At 38.8% G+C, this 21,884-nt stretch overlaps 1 long non-coding RNA gene across 4 annotated transcripts in view; it reads right to left on the bottom strand.

Moving 5' to 3' along the window:
• LOC129148554 (uncharacterized) overlaps positions 1-21,884 on the bottom strand; it is a 277,290-nt gene that overhangs the window by 149,327 nt on the left and 106,079 nt on the right. Inside the window, exon 4 of one of the 4 annotated variants that reach the window (XR_008555511.1) lies at positions 13,127-13,323. The exons of 2 other annotated variants lie outside the window; for them this stretch is intronic. This is a non-coding gene — a long non-coding RNA (uncharacterized LOC129148554). Of the gene's footprint in view, positions 1-13,126; positions 13,324-21,884 lie in introns of those variants that run through there. One more of the 4 variants, XR_008555515.1, reaches the window with a different exon arrangement.

Raw genomic sequence — 21,884 nt, 5'->3', positions numbered from 1 at the left:
GGTCAATAGGGGGGAAAAGGGGATATATGTAATACTTTCAATAATAAATAATTATTTTTTTAAAAAAGGAATATATAAAAGTGAAGCAACAAACTATATAGAAAGCAATAAAAAGGAGCACTTTACAGCAGATAAAGTAATATACAAACTTTACAGAATGTAAATACCTTTGTGGCAATAATTGTGTGCTTACGTGCTCCTAAATCAATGAACATAGTAAGTGCTCAATAAACATTTACTAGATATACAAAAACTAATGGGACACAACCAAAACATTCTTTTAAACTGGGGCAAATGCCCCAGTTGCAGGCTTGATCCCCAGTGTGGGGGGATGCAGGAGGCAGCCGATCAATGATTTTCTCTCATCATTGATGTTTCTATCTCTCTCTCCCTCTCACTTCCTCTCTGAAATCAATAAAAATAAAAAGAAACTAGGTACACCATCAAAAAAATAAATTAATTCAAAAAACAGTAGAAAGATGAAATCAACAAGAAGAATCTAAAAAAAATGTTTAAATGGAAAAAAAATAAAACTAAACCTGGTTCTTTGAAAATATACAAGTTATGGATTAAATTGAGCAAGAAAAACAAAAGAAGGTAACACATACAAGTTTAGAAATGGAAATGAAGACACGACTACAAAGGAAAGTGAAAGTAATTATCAGAAAATATTATTTGTGACTATAACTTTGAAGTTTGTAAATATCTAGAGAAAGATGATTCCCAAGCAAAATAGAAAACTATTATATTTGACCTTAAAAAGAAGTAAAAAATCTGAATAAACTTATCACACTAAAGAAACTGGAAAGGTGAAAAAAACATTTACTAGTATTATTAGAAAAGGAATTCCATGAGGGAATTCAAACAGTTGTAGGCATTAATTAGAAAAAAATACATATTTGTATTAAGTTGACAGCCCTCAAAAAACAATTACAACTGCCAGGAAGAGCAAATGGCCCAGTATCTAGTGCCCAGCGGGCATGCCCTATTACCCAGCAACTCCCTAGAGGGCCTTTCCCACGGAACATAAGGAGTCATGATCATGAATTTCATTCCAGCAGTACCTCTAATAACGAAGATTTGAAAATAGTCTAAATATCCCAAGGGAGGGAGATGGTAAATACATTCAAACAAAGAAGTACATTCAATAGTTAAAATGGATAGAGCTCAAACATATGAGTGGGGGGGAAAAGCAAGTTGCAGAAAAAAAAAAATCAGTATATGCAGCCAGTTATGTAAATTAAAAACAGAACAATATAAGAAGCATGCATTGGTTTCAGATGCATATGTATATCATGAAAGCACAAAAGTATGGACTGAATACATAGTAACATCATGAGAACTGCCTCCAGAGAGAGGAAGAAGCATACGCCCTGGAAAGGGAAAGGAAAGGACTGCAACTTCAATTTTCATCATTTAAAAAAAAATTCTGAAACAAATATGACAAAATATGAACATGTTTTAAAATTCAGAAATTATGACAAACTTTGAATGGGTCTTAGTTATACTTTCCCATTTATATCATCTCCCAAAAGCCCTTTCTGCATCCCTTTCTTCCTACATGATCCCACCTTCTTGACAGGTGTCCCGTGCTGTCTCCTTCCCCATACCTCCAAAAACAATTTAATACCTGCCACCAGTATTTAGTGTAAATTAAAGCTGCTTATTACTCTCAGATATATCTAATTATCTAATTGTTGAATCTGTACCCACATGCACTTTGCAAACATTGCAAATATCAAAGAACGGGTAGATGCATCTTGGTAATGGTAGTGTTGTTTCTCTGAGAAAGTGGCTTCCCCCAGGCTGTTGAAATCACATCTGCTAGGCAACCTTTTATATGCCTCTGTATAATTCAAGGCCAGCTCAATAGGAAACAATTAACCGGAGTGTTGTTTTGTTATTAAATTAATGCAAGAGCCTTGCGTAGGGAATGCTGCATATAATTGCTGAACACATGTCTCAGTTCCCCAGATGGATAGGGTGACCAAACATATGGCAAATCTCAGTTTTATTTACAGAGACGAAGGTTTGCTGAAGGATATGAGGTGAGAGAAATATTGGTAGAGTGATGGTTGAGTTTGGAATTTGGCTCTTGATATTCTCAAGGCTGCTTCTCTCTCAGACTGACTGGGAAGTTATCTCCCTGTAAAGTGAAAGTTGCAAAGCGTGATCTAATTTTTGGCTGTGCACACACAGGCAGATTGCCATTGGCTGTAACAGAAAGTGCAATAACTTCCCTATTTGCATCGGATTTAGACTTTTACTCTGGTTTGTTTCAAATAATTTTGAATATAATTCAAGATTTTCTTAATGAGTACAAACTATTTCTGTAACACAACAAGCAGTTTCTCAAAAGGCAAATTCACTGGAAAATCTCCCAGACCGCAATTTCTTTTGAACACTGATTTGTGGAATCCGCGCCCCCCCCCCCACCCCCCCACACACACGGCCAAAATGGCTGTTAAAAACACACAGATAAATAAAAACAGAACAAAAACTTCAATTTGATGACCACAAGCAATTTCACAGAATATTCATGTCTGCCATTTTTAAAATGCAAGGAAGTACACTCAGTTGAAGTTCACTGGTTGGCATTCCCAAAACTGTTAGGGAAAAGCCAGCTTTTATTTATGTATTTACTTATTTTTAATCAAAGGAAAGGCACTTGGAGCTTAGAAGTGAGGAAGGTAAAGGTCATGAACCTGGGGGGTGAGTGGAGGGAAGAGTGAGGGAGAGAGGCAAGGGCATGCTCCTGGGAGGGAGAATGCCAGGGAGAAGCCAACTTTTAAAAAATGAATTTGAGGTTAAGGAAAATATTCTAAGTTAGCAGAGTATTAAAGGCAGAGAAAATGCAATTTATTATGTTGATTTTTTTAAAATGCAATCTATTCATAGGTGATTAACTGGTCAGGTGTAAAAATAGATATTTATACTAAGATTCAATTTTTGCAAATATTCAAAGAAAAGAATTATTAAAAGGGAATGTATAGCATAACCTTGATTCTAAAATCTTTACAAGTTTCACAAGACATTAGCCAATTTGATAGGTCTTTTTCAAGTATAATGAGAAATTTTTATATAAAATTAATTAAATAAGACCTGTTTTATTTCCTTAATGCAGACCATGTTTTGTTTCATTATATCTCTTTCATATTGCTCAACTTCTCAACAGCCTGATGCACTTAGGAAGAAGGATAGCAAAAAATTGCTAATTTGTTCTTTTTTTTTCTATTAAAAGGTAGCCTATACTTATTTAGGGCATACACTCAATTATGCATGCTAAGAGTTAGAGATACAATTTGGTCCCTGCCTGAAATAGAACTTGTATGCATAGGGTTCAATAGTTGAACATCTGATATTATTCTAGAATTCTGATATATCTTAATGGGTAAGCTTCATCTAACTTGAGAAAAGATCTTATAAAAAATGACTTTAAACTTCCTAATGTAACACTATCAGATGTTTTGCTATATTTTCCCCATATTTACTCTATAGAGATTATGCAATTCATTTCAACAAATATTTATTGAGTGGTAGAATCATTTACCTTCTTGAACATCAATCTCCCCATTTATAAAAGAGGCTACTAACAGTATCTAACTGATGACATTGTGAAGGTTAAATCAGTCAAACTTTTTTCAGTATCAACTGAAGGAATGTATTCTTTGGAAATAAATGTCCCTGAGCATACTGAACTTCATTGTCAGGACTGTTTATTATATAGCCTGGTAAATCATGGACCATAGCTAAACTGACGAATGAGAACTAAGTCCATAATCCTTCAGGCACCAGTGAACTGGAAAAGTATGCAAGTTGAAAAGATCCAAAGACTTGAGAATGTCCTCTGTTGATACAACCCAAATGCATGCCAGTTGTCATCCCTCATGACCAAAACACATCCGATGGGCCACTGAATCTGCATCCAGAAGTCTGCAGCTTCCATGATGCGGCTCTAAGCATGATTCTGTGCTTCTAACACTCTGTGCTTTCTTAAAATTAATAAACTTTATTCTTAATAAGACTATGTTTTATGAATCTGAATAATAATCTAAAACTGAAATCCTCATGAATAAAATGGCTGACTTGAGACAGAGCCAACTACTTAGCAGGTGTAATAGCATTGATTTCATGGTTTTGGGTGAGGATAAGCCTGAAGAAAAATGGACGGAGTTTAAGTGTCCCAGAATTAGCAGTTAAAGTGTAAGTTGGCAAAGTATTGTTGACAAATGAGTAGGAAACTTCAATTCTAATCATGTGCTTATACCCTCATAAGTTAACACTGTGGTTCAATGAAAAGTGTCCTTCTGAGAGAAGCAATTTTGGAGTGTGAAATTGATTATGATGTCTTCCAGAAAAAAAGGCAGTATGCAGAAAAGTGCCTTGCACCTATAAGTTTCACAATTAGATACTTGCTTTTCAAAACTTTCAAATTTTCCTAAAGGCATTAGGGATCATTTACTGACCCAGATAAACCCTAAGTTAATGAGATGAGTTGAAATATTATATTTTAGTTTCAAAAATTTAAAAATAGAATAACTGTGTTATCCAGCAATTCTATTTCTAGGTATATACCCTCCAAAATTGAAAACAGAGACTCATAAATATGTATACAACAATTTTCATAGGAGCATTATTCACAACTAGAGGCCCAGTGCACAAAATTCTTGCACTGGGGACGGGGGGTACCTCAGCCCAGCCTGCGCCCTCTCGCAGTCCAGGACCCCTTGGGGGATGTCTGCCTGCCAGCTTAGGCCCATTCCACTCGGGGAGTGGGCCTAAGCTGGCAGTTGGACATCCCTCTCGCAGTCCAGGACCCCTTGCTCCTTACCACCCGCCTGCTCACTGCTCCTTACTGCTCGCTGCTCCTTAGCACTGCCACGGAGGCAGGAGAGGCTCCCGCCACCGCAGCTGCACTCTCCAGCTGTGAGCCTGGCTTCTGGCTGAGCAGCGCTTCCCCTGTGGGAGCACACTGACCACCAGGGGGTAGCTCCTGCATTGAGCGTCTGCACCCTAGTAGTCAGTGCACATCATAGCAAATGGTCTTTCTGGTCATTCTGTGTAATGGTCGCTTAGGCTTTTATTATATATACTAGAGGCCCGGTGCATGAAATTCATGCAGGGTGGTGTGTCCCTCAGCCCAGCCTGCACCCTCTCCAATCTGGGACATCCCTCTCACAATCCAGGACTGCTGTCTCCCAACCCCTTACCTGCCTGCCTTCCTGATTGCCCCTAACTGCTTTTGTCTGCTAGCCTGACCACCCCCTACTCATTCCCCTGCCAGCCTGATTGACACCTAACTGCTCCCCTGCCGGCCTGGTCACCCCTAACTGCCCTCCCCTGCCAGCCTGGTCACCCCTAACTGCCCTCCCCTGATGTCCTGGTTGCCCCTTACTGTCCTCCCCTGCAGGCCTGGTCACCTCCAACTGCCCTCACCTACAGGCCTGGTCCCCCACAACTGCCCTCCCCTGCCGGCCATCTTGTGGTGGCCATCATGTGTCCACATGGGGGCAGCCATCTTTGACCTCATGGAGGCAGCCATCTTGTGTGTTGGAGTGATGGTCAATTTGCATATTACCTCTTAATTAGATACGATTATTAGATAGGATAGCTAAAAGGTAGAAGAAACCCAAGTGTTTATTAATAGATGATGGGTAATACTTGCAATAGAATATTATTTAGCATAAAAAGAGAAGAAAATCTGCTATTTGAGATAACATGGATGAAGCTTGAAGGCATTATGCTAAGAGAAATGAGTCTTATGGAGAAAGATAAATATTGTATGATACCATTTATATATGGAATCTAAAAAAATTAAACTTATAGAAACAGAGAGTAGATGCATGGTTGCCAGGGGCTAAGAGTGGGGAAATGAGGAGCTAGTGATCACAAGGTACAGATTTCCAGTTATAGGATTAATAAGTTTTAGTGATCTAATGTGAAGCATGATGAAAACAGTTAACAAAACTGTACTTGAAAGTTGCTAAGAGTGTAGATCTTAATGTTCTCACCACAACCTCCTCCCCCCCACACACGTACACTATGTGAGGTGATGGATGTGTGAAATAACCTTATTGAGGTTATCATTTTACAATATGTATGTCAAGTCATCACATTTTATAGCTTACACTTTCACAATGTTATATGTCAATTACATCTCAAAAAAGCTGGGAAATTATTTAAAGGAAGTCTTTTTACACATGGTGCTGAAACAACTGGACCTCAATGTACAAAAATATAGATCAAGATACAGACTTCATACCATTCTCAAAAATAAATTGTTTAAAATAAATTTATTCCAAAATGGATCATAGACATAAATGTAAAACCCAAAACTATAAAGCTCTTACAAGGTAACATAGGAGAAAATCTAATTGACCTTGGGTATGGTGAAACTTTTAAGATATAACACCAAAGGCACAATCTGTGAAAGAAATAACTAATAAGCTGGACTTCATTAAAATAAAAAAACCTGCTCTAAGAAAGAAAATGTCAAGAGACTGAAAAGATAAGCAACAGACTGGGAGAAAATATTTGCTAAAGACATGTAGTATTATTCAGTGCATAAAGGAAATGAGTAATCAGAAATGCAAATCAAAACCACAGTGAGCTATCACCTCACATCTGTTAGAATCATGAAGACAAATGACAGGTGCTGGCGAAGATGTGGTGAGAACTTGTGCACACTTTTGTTAACTTTATTCATAAGTATATAATGTTTTGATGCTAATAAAAAGCATATGATTTTAAGTTTCATTTTCCAAATGTTTTTGTTGCTAATATATGGAAACACTAATATATCTACTGCCCCAGATTTAGTACATTAAAAATATTTTAAGGAAATTAAAAAGCAAACCAATAACCGTAATTTTGAGAAATATAAACCATAGTGCAGGTTACTTACACATAAAATTAATTTTTCAGAATTTATTTCCCAGTAATGTCTTCATTTATTGATTGGCTCTCCATTCATGCAAAAGTAGAGAATGTGGCAGATGGCACTATAAATAAAAACACTTAAGAATTTAACTAAATGCCCAAGTTTCTAAGTTCTCTGTCGTTGGCCTACCAACCAAGCTTTAATCTAGTAAATTTTAACTTAAACTAGACTATTAATCTAATAGTTAATCATGCCCAAATTCATATTAGAGGTTAAAAAAAGCATTTAAAGCTAGTCTAGAAAATATATTTGAGCAGCATTAAAACTGATTGATAAATTTAGTGCCTATGACATAAAATTTATATAATCTCCACCTCAACATTATTCTAATAATGTAACTGTCTTTTCATCTCTCACATTTCTAAAGTCTTTATTCACATGCTTTTTCCTTTTCTTCCAAACATCCCTATAAATTTCAACCACTCTTCATACACTGGTTTTCTTAATCCTATTTTAAAGGTATCTAGATTCACTTTTCTTGAATGAATATTCATAAAAGAGGCTTCCTCTGGCCCCCATCATCTTTTTCTCTTAGCTAAACTCCTCGAGTGTCTTCATCAAGAACTCACTAACAGCATATGTCTGGGACCTAGAAAGGCTTTGGGTAAATAATTTCAATGAATGAATGAATGAACGAGAGAACATATAAATGAAGTATACCTTAATCCTATTCTCAACTTTTTCTAAATTTTCCAATTAACATCCCCACAGTCACACTCAATAATGGCTTTCAATTTCTAACTCCTATTGAACATTTTTTCTGTATTTGATACCACTAAAACATCCCTCCTTGGTAGCTTCATCCTGTGTTTGCTTTAATCTCTTCTCTCTTTTCACTTTATATCCCCATCATATTGTCCTGTTCCTTAATTCCTCTCACTCACTTATATTGACTTCCTAGTTCCTTTCCTTTACACTCATTTCTCATCCAATTTCCAGTTTAGATTAATTTTATGGATCAGGCCTGCTGATAGCTCACAGAGCCTGTGTGAATGAATGCAAAAGAAAAAAAAAAAAGGGCAGACCTTCTGGGAAGACAGCTCTGTGAATGTACAAATTGTGAATATAAGCCACCTTTGTGCATATTTGAAAGATTTACCCCTTCCTTGGACTTAGCCAGGTACACAAACTATACAGAGAAGTCCCATAAATGGTTCCCAATTCTACATTTTCAGCCAGGATACCCGGCCTGGATGACCTATAAAGGGTTCTTATAAATAACCTACGGTCAAAATGTCACAATTAGTTCCTTCCATCCAAGTTTCCTGCCCTCAAAAGGATCCCTCATGCACCGTTAGTGGGATTGTAAATTGATGCAGTCACTATGGAAAATAGTATGGAGATTCCTCAAAAGCTTAAAAATAAGGTTGCCATATAACCCAGCAATTATACTTCTGGGTATGTATCTGAAGAAAACAAAATCACTAATTCAAAACAATGTATGTGCCCTTATGTTCATTGCAGCATTATAGTATTAGCAATAGTCAAGATATAGAAGCAACTAGGTGTCTATCAATAGATAAATGGACAAATACACACACACACACACACACACACACACACACACACACACACAGAGTGGGGCAAAAGTAGGTTTATAGATGTGCGTATATTATATTGTATAAATAATATTGTATGCCACCATACTAAGATAAGACCCTAAAATCTGATGATTTTACTATTCTAATCGTCTCTTGTTGGAGACCATTATCGTTTCAGTCTCTCTTCTTGGTGACTTTTCATGCTTTCAGAACAAAATCTACTGAAAGCCTACATGATTCTACATGAGATGGTGCTCACTTCCCTAATCCCTGCATGAGAACTAGTGTCCTGATATCTCATATACCTTTATTTCCCTTCAACAGTTTATCATCACCATAATTAAACAGATATTTATAAAATTATGTTTTATGTATCTAAGAATGTAAGGATTATGTCATCTTATTCTATCTTTATGCCCAGAACCTAGTACAGCACATAGCATATAGTAGGTAATGTGTATTTGTGAGAGAATAAATAAAAGTACCATTACAGTATAATTTTTAAAAATGAAAGGGTCTGGTTAAATATAGCCTATATTGAAAAAGCCAGGAATAGCAGCGTGTAAACTCTGCCATGTAAACAGACGATGAAGTAACCATTAATCATTCCCACAGTTTACAGAGGTCTTGATTCCTCCAAGAGCACTATCAGTCCTTGCTACTGGTACAGACTTTATACACCAGTATTTCACAAGAACAGTCCCTAGTACTCACCATCTGACATTAACGTTTTAACTAATCCATCACACTTCATTAATGAGAGCTGGCACTGACACAAACAGCTGGAAGAAGAAGAGAGCTGTTTAAAAATAAAACAATATTATTCATCTGTTTAATATTTCACAAGGTGAAATGGCAGAAAAGCAAATAGAAATATCCTATATAACAAAGAGGTAATATGCAAATTGACCCTCACACCCTTGCACAAGATGGCTGCCCCCATGTGGTTAAAGATGACCGCCACAAATTAGCTGGCCAGGGAGGGCAGTTGTGGGCGATCAGGCCAGCAGGGGAAGGCAGTTAGGGGTGACCAGGTCAGCAGGGGAGGGCAGTTGAGGGTGACCAGGCCTGCAGGGGAGGGAGAGCAGTTGGGGGGGACCAGGCCTGAAGGGGAGTGCAGTTGAGGGTGACCAGGCCAGCAGGGGAGGGAAGTTGGGGGAGACCAGGCCAGCAGAGGAGGGCAGTTGGGGGGGACCAGGCCGGCAGGGGAGGGTAGTTGGAGGAGACCAGGCCTGCAGGGTAGGGCAGTGGGGGTGACCAGGCCTGCAGGGGAGGGCAGTTGGGGGTGACTGGGCCATCAGGGGAGGGGAGTTAGGTGTGACTGGGCCCGCAGGGGAGGGCAGTTGGAGGGGACCAGGCCTGCAGGGGAGGGCAGTTGGGGGCGACTGGGCCATCAGGGGAGGGCAGTTAGGGGCAACTGGGCTGGCAGGGCAGGGCAGTTGAGGGTGACCGGGCCATCAGGAGAGGGCAGTTAGGGGCGACCAGGCCAGCAGGGGAGGGCAGTTGAGGGGGACCAGACCTGCAGGGGAGGGCAATTGGGGGCGACTGGGCCAGCAGGGGAGGGCAGTTAGGGGCAACCAGGCCGGCAGGGGAGGGCAGTTGGTGGCAACCGGGTCTGCATTGGAGGGAGAGCAGTTGTTGGCAATCAGGCCTGCAGGGGAGGGCAGTTGAGGGTGACCGGGCCAGCAAGGGAGGGCAGTTGGGGGCAATTGGGCCAGCAGAGAAGCAGTTAGGCATCAATCAGGCTGGCAGGGGAGTGGTTAGGGGCAATCAGGCAGGCAGGCAGGCGAGTGGTTGGGAGCCAGCAGTCCCGGATTGTGAGAGGGTGGTTCTTGGGTGATGCACCCTGGAATTGGGATCCCTCCTCTCTGGTTCCAGGTGCGTCACCCGAGAACCGCAGCTGCCAAGTCACTGCAGCTCGGCAGCTCCTGCATTGCGCGTCTTCCCCCTGGTGGTCATTGAGCATCATCACTACTGGTCAGACAGTCAAATGGTCAGACGGTCGAATGGTCACTTAGGCTTTCATGCATATAGATGATGTACCTAAGATATTTATCATAGTACTCAGCACATAGCAATGAATCAATAACTGCTAATTCTCATTATTATTAATATATAGTATTTATAGATGGAGATTTAATAAATTTTCTTGGCATCCAATTTCAATGTCAGTCACCAGTTCTATCTGTCATTTCCCCAGTTAATCCTAAAAGTTTTAAATTACCATTTAAACTCATCAAAACACTACAAAGCCATCATTTAGTCCCATTCACACCAGTCACTGCCCCTTTGTTAAGATATATGTCCAATGGCTGTCCAATTTCCAGCTTTTAGCCCTAACTTTGCATCTTGATTTAATAGGGTGCTATTTTAAGCCCTCCACCTTTGCAACTGGCAATCTGCTACTTATCATTCAAAGATATATGTCATTAAGACAATAAATATTTCTTCTCTTTCATGGCTTTTACATACAAAGCAATTGACCCACCTCCCAAGTCCCTATTGGATGTATCAAATATATACTATATCAAATATATTTTATGCCCAGCCAGTGTGGCTCATTGGTTGAGTGTTGTCCTATGAACTGGGAGGTCATAGTTTGATTCCAGATCATGGCACATGCCTGGGTTGTGGGCTCGAACCCTGGTGTGGAGTGTGCAGAAGGCAGCCAATCAATGATTTTCTGTGATCATTGATGTTTCTATATCTCTCTCCCTCTCTCTTCCTCTCTGAAATCAATAATAAAAAATATTTTATCACAGTCATTTCCATCTTTGCCATTTTCCCCCAAAACATGGACTCCTGACAGGTATGTAATGGAATTAAAGAATTTTTCCCTCTGTTAAGAGAACCTCCAGCATAGCCAGAGCCAAGTTTCAGCCAGAATATCCCAGTGGAAATAATATCTGTTTGTCCTCATGACAAGTATGCATTGCCCTGGCATGCCAGAAATGGGAGACCCATCACCTCAGCCTTGTCCACTACTTGTCCAATTACCTGGCTCCTTCCATGGCAATTGCCCATCTGGTCCCACTCCACAGCATACAACATTTGAAAATAAAGAATTTTCTCAAATTCTCAGATTTGAACATGGAAGAGGCACTTGGTAATACCAAGAGCCCTTGGCAATAAGAAGGACTTCCCTAGGACATGCATAGTTCTCAGGGAATGATATGGGACAGCAATTCCTCAAAACTCACTTCCTATCTCAGCAAGCACTTAAGCCATCAAGTTTCCTAGCACTGACCCCAAGACAGAGCTTTGGGGAAAAACAAATCCCTTCTGTCTAGAACCTTTCAAACAGATCAGGCCTACCCAGCAAATAGGGCAGGAACAACATCTAAACGTGTAGGTGGGTAATTGGCAGTATTCTTGGTTTTTCTTTTATTCTCTAGCTCTCTGCTTCTGATCCTCTTTGAATTCTGACTTTGGCTCCTAATAATTCACCTTGGAAGCGGTACATTGAGAATCCATTTCAGACACATTCTTCTAGCTAGATCCTCAGCAATATTTCATGGTTCTGACATAGTTTTTGCTCCTAGGCTTTAAATATTGTGAATCCTAAAAATTATTTCTACCTTCTTTTCAGATTTTGTAAACCCTGATGGGATTAGAAAGTCCTTCCAGGCCAATAGCCTTACCCTCTATGTATAGGGATAGAGATATACTCTTGCAGAAACAATAGTGTAAACCACTATATAAAACTCATTAAGTATGGCATTAACATAAGATTTATACCAAAATGGTAAAGGAAATAAGGTATACATTTTCTTACTTTCTTATGTTAATCTTGGAAAGAGACTGACAAGAATTCAGTTTCCCCTTATCAAACAGTTCTCTTCAAATTGAATAGAGCTAAATTCTTATGTAATTTTAATTAAAAACCAAATGAAACTTTAAAAAAGTTTTCTTTTGTATTTCCAAATCATTTTATAGTCCTCTTTTTTATTTTTATTAATTAAGCCAGTTATATAAATTAGTGTCAAATAGTTTTACAAGGCTTGTGGGAAAAGAAATTTTCTCTCCCACCCATTTCATGCCCCACATAAACTGCTATTTTCAGCTCTTTGCTGATTATTATTGTTAAATATCAAGCATATTCTTTGTTTTTAAGTTTTAGGCATATTTCTATTGATTGTTAAATAACTAATCAACAGTTGTACAATTTTGAATAAAGATTTTACTTAACAGTAATTGGAATGTAAGTTTTCTATTAGAAACAATCATTTCCATGATTGAGTGATATTATAATTTAATCATTTCTCTTCTGTTGGATATTTAATTTATTTCCAACTTAGAGGAGAGGTGGACCTACATAAATTATAAATCAAATTACAATCCTGATTTAGGAAGCCAGGCTGCAAGATGACACTAAGTTTCTCACAGAAGGACTTTGAACCTTGGGGTGATAATTCCTTTTGGATTCTTGACAGCTTAACAGATGAACACTTGTTTCAAGAACAGAGTTCCATAGAGCTGGGAGATTTACTAATGTGTCCTTAAGAACTAGCACCCAGCGTGCCAGCTGGCTGAGAAATGTGACTCTTGGTGTCTTCCTGGAAAACAAAAGCAAAAATAACTAAAAAGATATCCTATTATTAAACAGTACTTTGAATATGATCAAAATCAAAATACTTATGTAATTTATGGTAATCTTTGTCAGCAAGAAAGCTGAAGAAGGCTTTTCAAATATGTCAATTCCTCCTCAATCAGAACAAAATGAAAGCCATCCTAACACTGCTGGGCAGCTGCCTGCTTTGACATCCAGAATGTGAATGGCCCCTGGGGACAAGAGATGAGTGATAATGAAGATGACAAGAACTGACATCACCACAAGTATTGCTAAAAATCAGAAAAACCAGCCAAGAAGTTACGACTTAAAGAGCCATCCAATGGCAAGTTTCAAGTTTAGTCAATTTTAAAGTTTCAAATAAAATTTTTAGTGAGGAAAATATTTTACTTCTCAAAATTATGAGAAATAGTTATAACTCCTGCCACCATTGGTGTCTAGAACCATTTTCAATTCGTTAATTAAAAATTAAAATACACGATGCCATAAGTGATAAGAGTAGTGGCATTACACAAGGATTGTGGAAACACTTTTCCCAGAATAAATACATGAGCTATTTCAAGCCTCTATGCCTTTGAATGTTTGGTTTTGTCTATCTAGACTCCTCTTTAATACTTCCCTGCCTTGTCATTGGCCCGTGAAGTTCTTACCACTCAAAACTCAGGCTCCAATAATCTCCTCTCCCACAGGTTTGCTAGAAGCTCATTCTCCTCTGCCAACTGGCAGAAGCTGTTCCATCTCTCCCTCAGGACACTCAGTGAAGATCCTGCCCCATCACTTGGCTCACCAGTTGTCCTTGTGCACCCTTGTCCCAAGATCACTGCCCCTATCTCAACAAGCTCTTCCTACACCCTGTGAATTTCTCTGGGAACCTCTCAACTTGCAGCTGGAAAGCACCTAACCCAAGGACCTATAGGAGGCTGACCGGGAGGCTCGGTTGTCTAGCTAAGGGTTTCACATACTAAGGTCAGAGAACAACCAAAGGCTTTGTTATCTACCTCACTGCAGGGACTACTTAGAGATGTTAGTTCAAAGACTTGCCCTAACACCAACCAGGATTCCAACTTCAGCACGACATTTTAAGGTGAGGACTAAGAGAGAAAAGATGCCCTTTTGAGTAATTCAGGGCTTTTAAAAAGAGACTTATTCGCATCACCTCACCACTACCCTCCCACCAAAGCAAAGGAAGGGGATTCCAGAAGCAATATAACCAACATACAATGTATAATTTTACTTTCTTAATTTGGGTTCTCTTAGAAAAACTTTGAGACAAAAAATCAAATGCAAATGTCATTTACTTGGGAGGTGCAGGAGGCACTGGTAAGAGAGGGGGGGAAGTGAGAAAGGAAATGGGGGCAAGTGGAAGTTAATTGTCACAGCAAAAATCAGAGTCAGAATAAAACATATGCCTAAGAGTTTTCACCAACTCCAGGCAGCATTTTTTAATGTAGTTAAATATTGTTTAAATGTCCAAGGATATGATTTTATTTTACTTATTTTTATAAAGCCTTTGATTGATTTTTTTTTACTTTATTTACTTTAATTAAATTGATTGGGGTGACAGTGGTTAATTATGTAGGTTTCAAGTATACAATTCTATGATACCTCTGTATATTGCATTGTAACCCCACCACCCAAAGTCAAATCTGCCGTCACCATATATTTGACCCCCTTTAACCTTTACTGTCCTTCAACACCCCCTTCCCTCTTGTAAACACCGTTCTGTTGTCTGTGTCTCTGAGTTTTTCTTGTTTGTTCGTTTGTTGCTTTCAGTTTTATATCCGGCATCTGGGAGAAACCATATGGTTCTTGACTTTTTCTGACTTATTTCACTTAGCATGATATTCTCAAGATCCATCCATCCATGCAAATGGCAGTGTTTCATCTCTTCTTATGTCCGAGTAGTATTCCATTGTATGTATGTACCATTTCTTTATCCAATTCTATTGAGGGACACTTTGGTTGTTTCCATGTCTTGGCCACCATGAATAATGCTGCAATGAACATAAGGGTGCATATTTTTTTTCAAATAAATGTTTTCAATTTTGGGGAGTAGATACCCAGAAGAGGGGTTGCTGGGTCATATGGTAACTCTATTTTTAATTTTTTGAGGAATTAGTAGCAAGAGAGAAGCCCTTAATGTGTCAGGTTAACTAGGGTCGCACCAAGAGTATCATCATGTAACTCAACAAGAATCTAAGTCTCCATATTTTAGCAGAGGTCAACTGTACCAATTAAGCACTTTTAACTTCTCAATGTCTATTGCCTTCTTTTATTTTATTTGACCTCCTTCTATATATGGAATAATGTTTCAGTCACAAGGGGAATGAAATCATATATTCATGAGGTTTTGAAAGAGTCATAGCTAGTGGCAGTTTGACTGCAAATCCAAGACTCCTAACTGTTAAGTCAATTTTCTTTTCATTTGTGAACCTCTTGGGCCTTTCCTTGACTTTCAATTTTTAAAATCATCCAAAGCCCAGGGACATTCTAACAACACTAACATCAATATATTGATATGGTCTTGAACATAATGCTATTGATTCTGTTGTCAACCTGATGTTTATTTAATGATATTTCTACTGAAACAATACATTCTTATAATTTCAGAAATGTTAGGATAAACTAGAGGATCCACATACTTAGAGAATTTATATTCTAAGTTTCTTCAAAATATGCAGTACTAAAAAGATCCATTAATTTTCAGAGTGGGTTTTAAAGCCCCCTTTGGAAATATAAAAGATGATAAACTCTTTTTATTTCCTATGTTCCCAGATGCCCCAATAGTGGAAAGAACTACTGCAGTGAAACAGGTGAAAATACACTTTCTGTATTAAGAGCCACACAATAAGAGTGAGCACATTAGGGAGATAGGAAAATGGCGACGGAATAGAGTCGGGTTTGGAGTCTGTTCCTGGGGCGGAGAGTCGGAGCAGCAGAGGCTCGCAGAGGGAGTGTATGTAGGCAAGCCAAGGGACAGCTAAACTCCAGGAGAAGGCGGGGGAGTGCTGGGCAGTGTTCCTCTGACCGCGCAGCACCCACAGGGGCTGGGTCCCCTCCTGGAGCTGCGGGCTCGCCGGGCGCCTCGCCATCTTGCAAGGAAAGGAGGATTTTAGTGGAAACCTGACTTTCCGCGACAACTGCAAACACTGAGCTTCTGGGAGCACCAGACCACCGGTCCCCTATCAGCGCAAACATTCGGATTCAAAGAAACTCTTCACTGCACCATGGAAAGGTCAGATTTCGCCTGAAATGAGGGGCGGTTTCTAATCCCCGCGGTGGGTGAGGGAAGCGCTGGGTGAGGGAAGCGCGGCAGCCGCAGGACCGCAGGACCGGCAGGAGCCGGGAGGTCTGTGCCTAGAAAAATCGGCGGCAGTTGGAACTGCCGTGATCCGTGAATGAGGAGGGGGGTCTTCTGAGCTGCTAACAGAAGTGACCACTTGAAAGCAACTCATTTTAATCTGACGAGGAGGGTCAGACTAATAATTTTCAAAGGAGTGCAGGCTCCTTAGTCTGGGGCACAGACCCACGGTCCGCACACCTGGGCTCTTTCCGACTCTGATTGCTAAGCCCAATACAGAGGCAAACCCAGGTGGAAACCCTGAAAGACTGCAGGGGGAAGGTGTTTTTTCGGAACCTGGGGACCAGAGCTGCGTGTGACCATCAGAGAGGCAGCTCTGAGGCGCATACCTCCACAAACCGGTAGTGAGTGCCATAGAGGGGAAAAAAAAAAAAAGAAAAAAAGAGCTAGAGAGGCCCGGAAGTCAATTCAGAAACACTGCCACCCAGGGGCTGAAACGCTAATTGTCTCTGGTGTAATTAAAAATAAATACGAGAAATTAAGACACGGCTGGCTTAAAAAGCAGGACTGGCTTCCAACACTGAGGAGCCCTGGAATGAAGCTGAACTGAAATACCGCCCAGACTGGGAAAAAGGCGTACCAAACAGAATAATAGAGGAAGTGAATGACAGCCGCTACTGCACATTTTAGTCTTCCTATTTTTTAATTTTCAATTCTTTTTTCAATTTTTAAAATTTTTTATTCTCATATTTTTTTATTTTCATTTTTTGCATCTTTTACTTAAGAAACTAATTTTTTTTCTTTTTCCTCACTCGATTTTCACCTTTTTAATTATTACATTTTTATTTTCAATCAACACTATTATTACTATTATTTTACTTTTTTTTTTTTTTAATGTCATTTGATTTTCTCTTTCTTTTTTTTTTTGGATTAGTGTCCTACATTCGATTTGCATCTTTCCCTTACAATCGCTTTACCCTATCTCAAAGCTAACATTATGCCATCACTCTCCTCCTAACCTTTCCCATTTTGGTCCCCAGTTTATCTTAACCCTTTCTGGCTTTAGATTTTCCCTACTTTTTCAGTTTACTCCCTGCTAAAACTTCACCCTACTTATATATCTAATTCCCAACCCCCTGCTCCAAATCCATACAAACCTCTCTCTACGCTACCTTAAAAAAATTATTTTTCTCTCGGGCCTTTTGTTGTTGTTTGCTTGAATGTTGATTAGATTGAATTTTTATGCTTTTTTATGAGATTGTTTTGATTATTCTTTTTGTTGGTTTGGTTGGTTCTTTTGTTTGCTTGGTTTTTGTTTGTTTTTTACTTTTGTTTTCCCTTGCCTCACTTGATATTAGCTGCTGTTGCAGTTTGTATTAATCTCCAGGCTCGTGTTGCTGGAATTTGCTGGGAATAGTGGTTGTTCTAGTGGAGTTTACTCCCCATATATATAGTTTGTTCCCCTTTTCTCTCTTAGTATCATTCTTGTCTCTCTTACTTTTTTTTTCTTTTATTTTTCTTTTCTGTTATTTCTTTTTCTTTTCTTTCTTTCTGCTCTTTTCCCAAGTTCAGATTCACACTCGTTGTTTTTTTTGTTTTGCTTTGTTTTTTTTTTCGTTGTTGTTCTTTCTTTTTACTCTCCCTCTTCCACTCCTATTCCCTAATTTGTCTTTCTCTGGTGGTTACCTTTATTGGAGGTTATTAATATCGTGAATACAATTCTGTTCAGTGCCTTGTCTGTTGTGCCTGGTTGTGTTGTATTTTATACCTTTAAATCAACGCCAGAGAGAGAAATCTATATAACCAGACATCCGGAGAAGAGAGACCATGAGGAGACAAAGAAACAGCCCCCACAGGAAAGAGAAACAGGCATCACCAGAAAAGGAAGTAAACGATTTAGAGGCAAACAACCTATCAGAGAAAGAATTCAGAGAAATGATCATAGGGTGGCTGAAAAGGATGGAAGACAAATTCGACAATATGAGTAAGAACCAAGAAGAAATGAAGAAGAACCAAGAAGAAATGAAAAATGACATCGCTGCTGTAAAGAACTCAATAGAAAGCATCAAGAGTAGACTAGATGAAGCAGAGGACCGCATAAGTGAGCTAGAAGACAAGATGGAAAAAAATACCCAATTACAACAGCTTCTAGAAACAAAAATTAGAAAGATTGAGGAGAGCGTAAGGGAACTTCGGGACAATACAAAACAAAACAACATCAGGATAATAGGGGTGCCAGAAGGAAAGGAAACTGAGCAAGGAATAGAAAACCTGTTTGAAGAAATAATAACAGAAAACTTCCCTGATATAGGGAAGAAAAAACCCACACAAATCCAAGAAGCTCACAGAGTTCCAAGCAAAATGAACCCCAAAAGACCGACGCCAAGGCACATTATAGTTAAGTTGGCAAACACCAACGACAAAGTAAGAATCTTACAAGCGGCCAGAGAGAGACAGACAGTTACATACAAAGGAACCCCCATCAGACTAGCAACTGATTTCTCAACAGAAACTCATCAGGCCAGAAGGGAATGGAATGAAATATACCAAGTCATGCAAAGGAAGGGTCTAAATCCAAGAATACTGTACCCAGCAAGGCTATCAATCAAAATTGAAGGTGAAATCAGGAGCTTCACAGACAAAAAAGGACTAAGGGAGTTTATCACCACCAAACCAGCAATGAAAGAAATGCTAAAGGGTCTGCTGTAAAAAAAAAAAAAAAAAAAAAAAGAAAGAAATAGGAAGCAAAGAAGGTACACAGGGATATAGAATAAAAATGGCGTCAAATAAGTACCTATCAATAATAACTTTAAATGTAAATGGATTGAATGCCCCAATCAAAAGACACAGGGTAACAGACTGGATAAGAAAACAAAACCCAGATATCTGCTGTCTACAGGAAACCCACCTCAAAAAAAAGGATGCATACAGACTGAGAGTAAAGGGATGGAAAAAGGTTTTCCAGGCAAATGGAAATGAAAAAAAAGCTGGGGTTGCAATACTTATATCTGACAAATTAGATCTCAAAGTGAAGGACATAACAAGAGATAATGAAGGCCACTTCATAATACTAAAGGGAGAAATCCAACAAGAAGAAATAACTCTGGTAAACATGTATGCACCCAATACAGGAGCACCAAGATACATTAAAAAACTCCTGGAAGATATCAAAGGAGAGATTGACAGTAATACAATCATAATAGGAGACTTCAATACCCCACTATCACCATTGGACAAATCCTCTAAACAAAAAATCAGCAAAGAAACATCAATCCTAAATGACTCACTAGAACAGATGGAATTAATCGACATCTTCAGAACATTTCACCCCAAAGCCACAGAATATACATTCTTCTCAAGTGCACATGGGTCATTTTCAAAGATAGACCATATGTTAGGACATAGGCAAAGTCTCTACAAATTCAAGAAGATAGAAATCATATCAAGTATCTTTTCAGATCACAGTGGCATAAAACTGGAAATCAACTACAATAAAAACAACCCAAAGAAATCAAATACTTGGAGACTAAACAGCATGTTATTAAACCATGACTGGGTTACCAAAGACATCAAGGAAGAAATAAAAAACATCATGGCAACAAACGACAATGAAAACACAACAATCCAAAATCTATGGGACACAATGAAAGCAGTCCTGAGAGGGAAGTTCATAGCTCTACAAGCCTACTTCAAAAAACAAGAAACAATGGTAATAAATTACCTAACCCAACAACTCAAAGAGTTAGAGAGAGAGCAACAAGATAAGCCCAGTGTAAGCAGAAGGAAAGAAATAATAAAGATCAGAGCGGAGATAAACGACATAGAGACCAAAGAAACAATACAAAAGATCAACAAAACCAAGAGCTGGTTCTTTGAAAGGATAAACAAGATTGATGGACCTCTAGCCAGGCTCACCAAGAAGCAAAGAGAGAGGACCCAAATAAACAAAATCAGAAATGAAAGAGGTGAAATAACAACAGATCCCGCTGAGATACAAAGGATTGTTACAAAATACTACGAACAACTCTATTCCAACAAACTGGACAACCTAGAGGAAATCGACATATTCCTAGAAAAATACAACCTTCCAAAACTTAATCAGGAAGATTCTAAACAGCTCAACATGCCAGTAACTATGGAAGAAATTGAAGCAGTCATCAAAAAGCTTCCGGCAAACAAAAGCCCGGGGCCAGATGGCTTCACAGGAGAGTTTTATCAAACTTTCAAGGAAGAACTAAAACCTATCCTCCTCAGACTATTCCAAAAAATTCAAGAGGAAGGAACACTTCCAGGCTCCTTCTATGAAGCCAGCATCACCCTAATACCAAAACCAGATAAAGACAACTCAATGAAAGAGAATTACAGGCCAATATCCCTCATGAACATTGATGCCAAAATCCTCAACAAAATTCTAGCAAATCGGCTCCAGCAGTACATCAGAAAGATAATACACCATGACCAAGTAGGATTTATTCCAGGAATGCAAGGATGGTACAATATCCGCAAATCAATAAACGTGATACATCACATAAACAAATTGAGAGATAAAAATCACATAGTCATATCAATAGATGCAGAAAAAGCATTTGACAAAATCCAACACCCTTTCTTGATAAAAACTCTCAACAAGGTGGGAATAGAAGGCTCGTACCTCAACATAATAAAAGCTATTTATGATAAACCCACAGCAAACATCATACTCAATGGGCAAAAACTAAAACCATTTCCCCTAAGAACAGGAACAAGACAGGGATGCCCACTCTCACCACTCCTGTTTGACATAGTACTGGAAGTATTAGCTATCGCAATTAGGCAAGAAGAAGAAATAAGAGGCATCCAAATTGGAAAAGAAGAAGTGAAGCTGTCCTTATTTGCAGATGACATGATATTGTACATAAAAAACCCAAAAGATTCCATCAAAAAACTAATAGACTTAATAAATGAATTCGGCAATGTAGCGGGATACAAAATTAACGCCAAGAAATCTATGGCTTTTCTATACACCAATAATGAACATACAGAAAGAGAGACTAAAAAAGCAATCCCATTTACCATCGCACCAAAAAAATTAAGATACCTAGGAATAAACTTAACTAAGGAGGTAAAAGACCTATACGCAGAAAACTACAGGACACTGAAAAAAGAGATAGAGGAAGACGTAAACAGATGGAAGAACATACCATGTTCCTGGATTGGTAGAATCAACATCATTAAAATGTCCATACTACCCAAAGCAATCTACAGTTCTGTGCACTCCCCATCAAAATACCAACAGCATATTTCACAGACCTAGAAAGAACTCTCCAAAAATTCATCTGGAATAAAAAAAGACCCCGACTAGCCTCAGCAATCCTCAGAAAGAAGAATAAAGTAGGTGGGATCTCAATACCAGATTTCAAGCTGTATTACAAAGCCACTGTTCTCAAAACAGCCTGGTACTGGCACAAGAACAGACATATTGATCAATGGAACAGAATAGAGAACCCAGATATCGACCCAAACCACTATGCTCAATTAATATTTGACAAAGGA

Source organism: Eptesicus fuscus, chromosome 3 (genome assembly GCF_027574615.1).
Source record: "Eptesicus fuscus isolate TK198812 chromosome 3, DD_ASM_mEF_20220401, whole genome shotgun sequence".
Taxonomy (NCBI): domain Eukaryota; kingdom Metazoa; phylum Chordata; class Mammalia; order Chiroptera; family Vespertilionidae; genus Eptesicus; species Eptesicus fuscus.
Note: the sequence above shows the minus strand (reverse complement) of the source record. Positions and strands in the feature narration are given on the sequence as shown.